Below are 9,895 nucleotides of genomic sequence, written 5' to 3'. Positions count from 1 at the left end.
TCACAGTTCTCCATCATAAATCACAACAAAACACAGCATCACTGGCCACCTTCTAGAAACAGTAAGGGACTTCCTATCCAGAGGCAGTGCTATTGCTTGTGAACCACTCAAAATCTGGTCCTGAGACTCTGAGCCCACCTGTCCTTGCTGAGACTGTGGTTAGCAAACACCTTTCCTGCCCTCCTCCCATGAGCGCTCTGAGCCCTGGCTTTCTCCGCACCATCTGGTTTCCTGGGGAGGAGCCACTTGGTCTATCTTCCAGCTCTTCCTGTCGTCTCCAGCTCTGCCCTAGCCCTCGGAGCACGTACAGGAGCCCAACTGAAGGTAGAATGTTTTCCAAGAGAGAGTTTCGAAAGGACCCACAATGGGCCACACCCAGCCTGATGGGGGTACCTCCAGCTCTCAACACTGCAAAAGCTCCTTGGCCTCACTTCCCCCTGGAACCCACTGTGCAGTAAACCGCAAGAACGGGCCACAGATCATTGCACCTGAAGGTAAGGGACCTTGGACTCTGTGGTGGAAAAGCTTTGCTTGGCCTCCAGAGCTCATCCATTATTCACGAGAGCGACAATAATAACTTCTACCGGCTTTTCATCTCCAAACCACAGCACAGATAGACTGTTTAACTTCAACTTGAGTTTCCCTTTTTTTTTTTTTCATCAAGTTTGCTCTGCCTCCAGAGTCCTCTGCTGTGTGGCAAGACCTGAGCTGTATATGCACTGGGCTCCTACACAAGACTAGATCCAGCCTAAACTGTCTGAGAGTGAGGACCCCAAAACGCATGAAACTTTGTCCTCTGTGTTTTCTCTTTATTTTCCTGGCAAGAAGCACGGTTTGTTTACATAACTGAAAAGCAAGCTTCATTCTCCCTACACCTAAAAATTTAAAAAAAATGGCTGTCAATAACCAGTCTACAAAGACTATATGCACAACATAGAGTTCTAAAGTACATGGTATACAAGCAGCCTTATATGAATTTAATTCCCCCAGAGCCCATTGTCCTTCCCACCAAATACACCCTGTGAATGGTCACCTCCTCAAAACTAGCCAACTCAAGTCTACACATCTGGCTGGGAGCAGTCTTGGCTCAGGTTCAGAGCCTTTCATCCATAGCTGCCTTTCCAACTTTTCAACTTGGGATAGAAAAACAGACAAACAGTGCTTTAGGCCAGGAAGAAGGCAGGCTAGGATGCTGGGGGGTGGGATGCAGGTGGGGAGATGGGAAGGGTTGGGATGTATGTGAAATAGATAGGAAGATGGGACACAAGGGGGATTGAGGTGAGGGTGGAGTGCGGGTCGGGTTGAGGATAGGTAGGATGCAGGTGGGATGGACAGGAAGGTGGGATGGAGAGGAGAATGGGATGCAGGTGGGACAGTGGAAAGGGTGAGATGCAGATAGATAATCCAGGACCTGAGAAGCCTGTGGAGAGCCAACAATAGACAGGACCTAGGACAGTAAATGGCTTAGAAACGGGGTCAGGAGTAGGGCATCTCTCTTCTTCCCTAATCTTACCCAGTGGAGATGGCACAGCTGAGAAGCAGGAAGGGTGACTTGGCTCTTCACCTGTCCAGCCCAGGGGAAGCTGGCAGTGGCTGCTGTGTGTGCTTGTTAGTGCAAACTGAGCACTGGGACACGGCTCTGGGTGGATGGCATCTTGACATAAGGTGTTCTGGAGAACTGCAAAATATTTATTGTGCTTCCATCCTGCTTCAGTCAGGATCACACACACACACACACACACACACACACACACACACACACACACACACAAAACGCTGATGACATGAATGTAGAAGCTAAACTGTCATCTCTGGATGACTCATCTTAATTGCACCTGTAATAACCCTACTTCCTAATAAAGCCACATTCATAGGTAGAGACTAAGGCTTGGACATATTTGACGGCGGGGGTGGGTGGGTGTGGCAATTCAACACTATTAGGAATTTAACAGAACTCCAGTCTCCCCAATAGATTCCGGGGGCCTATCATAAAGGCCAGAGGCAAAAACCTCAGCCAGGTGATGAGGGGAGAGTTTAGTCTGCTAACTATTGCAATAAAAGACAAGAACTGGGCTCTGGTGGGAGAGGGAGATGAGGATGAAGACGAGGGTGGAATGGACTGAGACTGGTTATTCTGCCTGCTGGAACAGGAAACTACCAAACCATTGCATAGGACTGGATATTTGGAAATAAAAGTCACCATGTGTCCAATAAGAAGAAACAGTTACCCAATCACCTGGTAGTAATACTACCCTGGGTACAGAATGGACTGTTCTGTGGTTGCAAAGGCTATGCAGAAACGCAACCCGCAGGGAAGGCAGGTGAAGCTGTGTGCTCACTGTAGCAGAGGCTGTGGCTGCATCATTGTCATTTGACCTATGAACAGTCACAGAGACTGATGTAAACAGCACACCTTCAAGGGGCTGTCCTAAGACCAATGGTGAGTCCTCTGTGCTGTTCTTCCATATTGATGAGTATTTTCCATGATCAGATCCTCAGATGTAATAACTGCACGACAGAAGGTCCCTTCCTGTTCCACCCTTACTGTGACCAAGCCAGCATGTAGCCATCCTTGTGGAAATGAAAGAAGTCCTGATTAAGGAGTTGTTTCTCCTTCTGTGTCAGTGAGAAATCATTGGACAGTTGTTCCTAAGAGCTCTGAAAAGTGGACACAAGTGGAGCTCCAGACACCCCATCCAGAAAACCCATAGGAAAGCTTACAGCATTGAATTTCTCAAGTGTTCACTTAAGAGAGGGATGTCAGGGACATTGTGTCTGATTGATTGTCTCTACCAGCCCGGGATGTCCAAGTCAAGATGGTGCCCTGCCTCTGCCCAAGGGAGGACCCAGGAAAAGAAGGAGGCCTCACTACTCTCCCCCTGCACAGAGATGGACACACACACACACACACACACACACACACACACACACCCCTCTAGTTCGCCAAGTCTAATACTGCCCATGCCCTAGTCACCTGTGCCAGGAACTGCCAACTGAAGAACAGTTTGATTTTATCCTGAGTCTGTTCCTGGGAGTGGTAAGTGTGTGGTGTGGGTGGGATGGCGTCTGCACCATCTGGAAGAAAATGGCTGCCCTTCTCCTTGCTGATCAGCCCAGGTACCTCTGTCAGGGCTGGAACATTATCAGAAATACTGTTTCCGGTAATATTAGGCACATCTTTACCTCCAGATTTGTTTAAAGAGACATTTGTTTTACATGACATCCTGAAGTTCCTGGTGTGGGTGACACTTTGATGCCTTCAAGTTTGAGAATCTAGAGTCATGGCAAATTCACCAGAGACAAAACACGGTGGTGATGAATGCTGCTGTTCTAGGGTGTAGCAGGCACTGAGCATTGCCTCTAGAGTCCAGAGTAGAGCTCTGTAATGGGGCGGGGGGGGGGGGGGGAGGCGGAGTTGTGGGGAGGGATCTTTGGAAAAGGCCACATGCACATTTAGCCACACTGCAGCATCGTCCTGTATGAACAGTCTGGGTTATGCCCACCTGAAGCTGCAATTGTTGCTAAACTGTCAAGGAAAAAAATCACCCCATGACAGCAGCCTGGATTGCACACTTGTCAGGAGAGTAACCTGTTCACATAATGTGGTGGTTTGAATGTAATTGGCCCCTATAAGTTCATAGGGAGTGGCATTATTAGAAGGTGTTGTTGAAATAGGTATGGCCTTGTTGGAGGAAGTGTGTCACTGTGGGGGTGGGCTTTGAGGCCTTATATATGCTCAAGCCATGTCTAGTGTCTCAGATCATTTCCTATTGCCTGTGGGTCAAGATATAGGGCTCTCAGCTCCTTCTCCAGCACCATAATCTGCCTGCATTCTAACATGTTGCACCAAGATGATAATGAACTAAACCTCTGAAAATGTAAGCCATGCCAATTAAATGTGTTTCCTTTATAGGAGTTGCCATGGTTATAGTGTCTCTTTACAGCAATAGAACCCTAACTAATACAGAAGTTGGTACTAGGAATAGGGTATTGCTGTGATAAGCCAGACCATGTCCACAGCTCCAGTCCCAAGTTCATCATGTGACTCTTTTGTTATGATATGGCTGCTTGAATAAGTTTCTTAAGAGGAAAAGAAATGTATCTGTCACTAACTGTGAGCGAAGTCCTGTATACAAGTCCCTTTCCTCTGAATTAATAAATCACAGATTAGTTCTGTGCAGCTTCTGTCTACCATTCTGCGTGAACAAACTTAGCAAGTTCAGCCTGGTGCCTACAGACGTCTCTTGCAGGGTCTTTCTACTTGTTCTTCTCCTCCGTGATTCACTGTACACAACAGGTGTCACTGTTCAGATCTGCTGGAGTACTGCAAAAAAAGGAAGAAACAAACAAAGACAAAAAAAAAACAAACAAACAAACATGGTCTGGCATAAGGAGAGGGCTTAGTAGGTAAAGTGTTTGCTGTGAAAGCATAAAGACTGGAGTTGGGCTTCTCAACACTTACATAAAAGGCCAAGTGTGGCAGCATCTGTAATCCCAATGCTGGGAGTGGAGAAAGGCAGATCCAGCTTACGGGTCTCCCAGTGCAGCTGAAACAGTACATTCTCGGTTCAGTGAGTGTGATGGCTCATCTCAGTTGTTAACTTGATAAACTCTAGAGTCATCCAGGAGATGGGCCTCTGGATATTCACAGAGAAGACTGTTTTGATTAGGTTAATTGAAGTGAGAAGATCTGCCCACTGTGGGTGGCCCCATTCCCTGGGCTAAGCTCCTAGACGATGAAAAGAAGAATGATCTGAGTACCAGTATTCATCATGTATATACTGTCATCATTAGTAACCATCTGGCTTAAGTGACATCTGGCTCATTCTCCTCATGACATTTTCAAGATAAACTTTTATCTGGTGGTATAAGTCATTCTTTCCTATCGATTAACTTATATGCCATCATGCTAATTACCAGATTAACACACACACATCTGCCTGTTGACAGGCAACCATGCCATTTCCCATTCTGTTGTGAAAATAGCCCCTGTGACTGACCCACATGAATGTCTGTACAGTTTTTCTTCCTTCTGGGTGAGGCTGCAGGAATATGTAGTAAGCAAATGTTTTAACTTATAAGGCACCACCCACATGCCTTCCAGAAAGCCTCCACATCAGAATTATAGCTAGCTAACCCCAGAGTGTCCTCTCACAGCTGCTAGGACAAGCCTGAGTTTTACAGATAGGCTGTGGCTTGCTGTCTGGCACCACGGCAGAGGCTGCTATACCAAAAGAGTGTCTTGCATGCTGGCCCACTGTCTTCCTGGGAGTGTGGGAGGAAGTGTGCTGAACAAGTCAACTTAAAGCTTAGCAGTGTGTCAGGAATCTCCACCCTCCCTTATTTCTTGTTCGCTTCTATCTTTCTGTTTATGGGACTGACTCTAACAATTAACTCTCTAGAAAGACTCAGAAGTCCATCTGTGGAGGAGCCAAAATGTGCATCTCTCTCTCAGGGCTCAGGTGCATGAGAGATACATCCATTTGTTTGTTTGTGGATTTCAATGTACTTTCTATTTCAGGCTCCCATTCTTTCAAGGTAGATGAAACACAATTTCAGTCAGCTTGACCTTCCCTTAGACCTCAGGTGACATATCAGATTGACTGGATATGGGGATCATAGTCACTGATCCTCACAGCCTTCTATCACAGCAGCAGCTGTTCCTGGGCACGTGAAAAATCACTGTGGAGTGGCTGGCTGCTTCCACACAGGTTTCATGAGTCCTGTCTTCTCCAGCCCTTTCTAGCCATGCATAACACTCCAATGAGCTACAGGTTCTAAGTATCTGAGACTCATTTATGCCTCTTTCTTGGATCCCAAACACCTGCTTCCACACACATGCTAGGCTCTGTCCATTCCAGGGGTGTGTGGCAGGGTTGACAGCACTCCACTTCCTCCCAGGGCCCACCAGCAATGAACCTCTAGAAACCTGGCTCCAACTCTTCCTGGCCTCTCTATGCTCTGACTCCTTTCTGGACCCACCCTTGGGAACAGACAGACAGACATACACACACACACATACACAAATACACACACACACACACACACACACACACACACACACACACACACACACACTCATGCACTCCACGAGCATGCACATACACCTTCTCACATACCAACCTGAAGGACAACTTCAGCAAAACCACTGGCAATCACTATCACAAATGCAAACTGGCTGTTTTCCCGAAAGCTTTTATGAACATTAACACATGTGCCTGCAACATTGTTGCACATTGCTGCACAGAGGGGTCTTTAGCATGCATCTGTGGGTTGTACAGCTGGGAAAACAAAATATTCAAGTGATAATTTCCTTTGACACAGAAAAGAAACAAGAACCTTGGGCTCCCCATTCTCTCGCTCATGTGCTCTGAGGCGGAAAAAGTATTCCCCACAGATTGCAAATTCAGAAAACCACTTCCTCAGGGGAGGGCCCATAATGACTTCAATGGAAGGTGGACATTGATTTTAATTAGTTGGTTATTTGATCTTGCAACATCAGTGATCAAGAATCTCAAAGAGGAATTAACTGTGCTTAAGTCTGAGGCTTCTCAGAACCGGGCAGTATGCTATCTCATTAGCATGAGACTTCCAGACAACTAAATATACAAGATAAGTGTCACAGGGAGGTAATGTTAACGTAGCCCATAGCCCAGGTGTGAAAGGCCATGATACCATGGAGCCTCAGAGGAAAGAAAATCTCACTGAAATACCCACTCAGAGGAATGCTGGTCCTAGATATGGTGGGTCATTATATACTTTTAGATTCTAGTGTTCTGCCAGTTACATGAATAAACACTTGTTGGACTTGATGGTTCATGGATTTCTTAGGCAGCTACTGTCAAGACACATGACTTCTTTATCCTGAGTGAGGTAACTCATGCCCCAAAAGACAAATATTGCATGTTTTCTCTTATATTTGGACACTAGCTTTTAAGCTTTTGACAAGTGTGCTACAATCTGAATAACCACAGAGGTTAGGTTTGGTATTTAGTAATGGACATGAGGGGAGTAGATGGTCTCCCACAGAGGGGAAAATAGAACATATTGATATGGAGATGGAGAGAAAAATGGAAACCTAGAATTGAAGAATTAAATGGGAAGGGGAATTGGAGAGAGGGTAAAAGAGGAAATACGGAGAAGAAAAACTAACAATAAAGGGCTTTTGAAAATACATGGAAACCTACTATTGTAGAAGCCTTCTAAAATATATACATATTTGAAACAAATTTATATGGAGTCATCGTATAAGTGGAGAGACAATGTCCCAACTAGACATCTTCTGCCACCAAAATAAAGCCTCTAGTTCGAGGAATAGGTTACATCTTATTGAGTCGCTGGCAAAAGAGGCCCCATTGACTCCCCTAAACATCACAGGCTATTAGTTGTTTTCAACAATCTGACAGCAAGTTCCTATTGCTACTGAATGCAACACTGCCTTAGGTCATCAAACACAGAAAAGTCAAGCTGGTGTCAAATTAGAAGCTTCCCCCCTACTGACTAGCATTCATGACGCTAACAGGTACTCTGCATGCTACCAGAGGAGAAAGGTTAATCCACATTATCACCCAGCTACCAACCCTGAAGCCTACAACAGCAACCTGCCTGTGAGATATACTGGAGCAATAATGGCACACATGGTGTGGGAGTAACAAATCTCTTTTTAAAATTTAAGACTTAAGACCCACTCCATGAGATGGAACCCATACCTAACACTGCTAAAGTGGCCATGAACCTGAGACTACAGAGGTCACAGGCCTAGGGCAGCATCACTATCACCTACTACTATTACTCTGCTGAAGGAATATAGCAATAAAATGAATCCTAAGGACATTCTGCTATACCCATAAATTAGTGACTCACTCAACCATCAGAAAAGCTGCTTTTGCAGTATTTGGGAATTAACACAGCAACCCACAACTGGACAATATGCAGAGTGTGAGAAGATTTGGAGCACATAGTCCTGAATATTCAGTCTTCATTAAGCTCTCCACCACTCAAGGCTCAAGGACCTATGTGGAAGAATATAAGAGCCAGAGGTAGTAGATGAGTCCAAGGAAACAGTATCTTCTGGACACAACAGGACAGATGTACATATGAACTCACAGAGACTGTGGTAGCATGCACAGGACCTGCACAGGTTGAGAGGGGGAGGTAGAACAAAGTCCCACCCCTAACCGAGAAGTATTTGCAATTGGTAACTGCCGGGAAGAGGATAATCAGTTTTCTCCAATGGAGTGCCACTGGGTATACCAACCACAATCCTGGATGATTCCCATGCCCAGGAGTATTTGGTCAACACAGAATTGGTTCCATGGGGTCTATTGGGGGGGGTGCTTTTGGTTTTATTTCATTTGGGTATTTTTTTTCTTATTGTTTTTGTTTGTTTTCATTTTTGAGGTTTCATGGGATTTTTAAGGGAGAGAGAGAGAAATAAAGTTGGATGGGTAGGGAGATGGGGAAGATCTGGAGGTAGCAGAGGGGAAAACATGATCAAAACATATTATATGAAAAATACTTTTTTGAATAAAAGAAAAGAGATAAAAAAGACAACTAGCTAAACTCCCCTATCACCAAAAGTAACTTAATAAAATATTTTAGTGAAACATTTTTCTGAGATGGAAGGGAGACTGATGTCATTGTCTTGACTGTAAAGACCCTTGGTCCCCACCTCCTCCAACCTTGAACTTCTGACCCTCCTCTTCTAACTTCCTGAGGACAGGATTATACTGGACTCCTCCTTGTCTATGACATAAAGTTATCACAGCAGTTAGACCTGTTTCCTCAATGCAGGGTGACCCTTCTGTTATTTAAAGATGAAAAAAAATGCAAGAGACTTGAGAAAAAAGGCCATGGAAGGATGTATGGCGGGTTCATTGATAAACCCTAATGTGGTTGTCAATCCATTGCAGATACTTGTAGTAGTGAACAAAGCCATTCATCTCTACAAACTTGGAGAAAAATGAAGACTAGAACTCTGCCTATTGAAATTATCTCCAATCTCTCCCCAAATAATAATATTTCAGAGGTTTTTAAGAAATTTGGTATCTCAGGAGATGACACTTTAGTGCTGATTTTTACACTGAAGGGGGAGGGGTAAACAAATACATCAAGAATACCTAAGATCTCACACGGAAGGCCAGCAGGTGCCTTTGAAAAATCCTCCAGAAATAACAAAGCTCTCAGAAGCCAAAAAGATATATAAACTGTCACCACAAGAAGAGAGAATTGGGGGCATTATGGGATGGTATCATTTGTAGAATGTCAACAAAGAATGCTTTATTAGACGTTCAAAATATCAACAGAAAATCTCGGAGTTAGTCACTAGCTTTTCTTTCCTGGTTCTAAAATTAACATATTCATCACAGAAAAAGGGGGAATGAAGCTGCTACCAGCCCTGTTTTTTTTTACTTCTTAAAGATGACCTCTGTTACTGTTTTCATCAGTCATCTGTTGGTATTTCAATACGTTTTATTTTTATAAATAAAAGGATATTTTAGTGAGGGAAAAAAAGACACAATACTTACCTAGTCTCTCATTTGGGTTCTGTATTTTCATCTGGAAAAAATCAAAAGCTAGTTAAGAACCTTATAATTTGTAACTGGAAGTGAGTGTCCACCACGTGTGGCTCAATGGGACTTGAATCTCTTCTCTAAGCCCCAGCATGTTGCAGCTCACCACTGAAGAGACGAGTGGGCAATGCAGAAAATCCTTCCAACAGGTGGCTTCACCTTAAGCATGGATTTCCAGGAGACTCGAGTGGCAGGCTGTGAGCTCCAAGGCAATAAGGCACTGGCGAATTTTAGTTCACAAATTGCCCCTAATTGTCACCACTGGGGGAGTTGGTTAATGTGCCCTTCATCCTCTGAAGAATGCAACAGGGAGGGAAGACTGG

The 9,895-nt window shown here is 44.6% G+C and overlaps 1 pseudogene; it reads left to right on the top strand.

Moving 5' to 3' along the window:
• Positions 1-364: 364 nt before the first annotated feature.
• Positions 365-9,507, top strand: LOC128099549 (EKC/KEOPS complex subunit Tprkb-like; annotated as a pseudogene).
• The last annotated feature ends 388 nt before the right edge of the window (positions 9,508-9,895 follow it).

The sequence above is a fragment of the Peromyscus californicus genome, unplaced genomic scaffold, assembly GCF_007827085.1.
Source record: "Peromyscus californicus insignis strain IS unplaced genomic scaffold, ASM782708v3 Scaffold_6__1_contigs__length_162567912, whole genome shotgun sequence".
Taxonomy (NCBI): Eukaryota; Metazoa; Chordata; class Mammalia; order Rodentia; family Cricetidae; genus Peromyscus; species Peromyscus californicus.
Note: the sequence above shows the minus strand (reverse complement) of the source record. Positions and strands in the feature narration are given on the sequence as shown.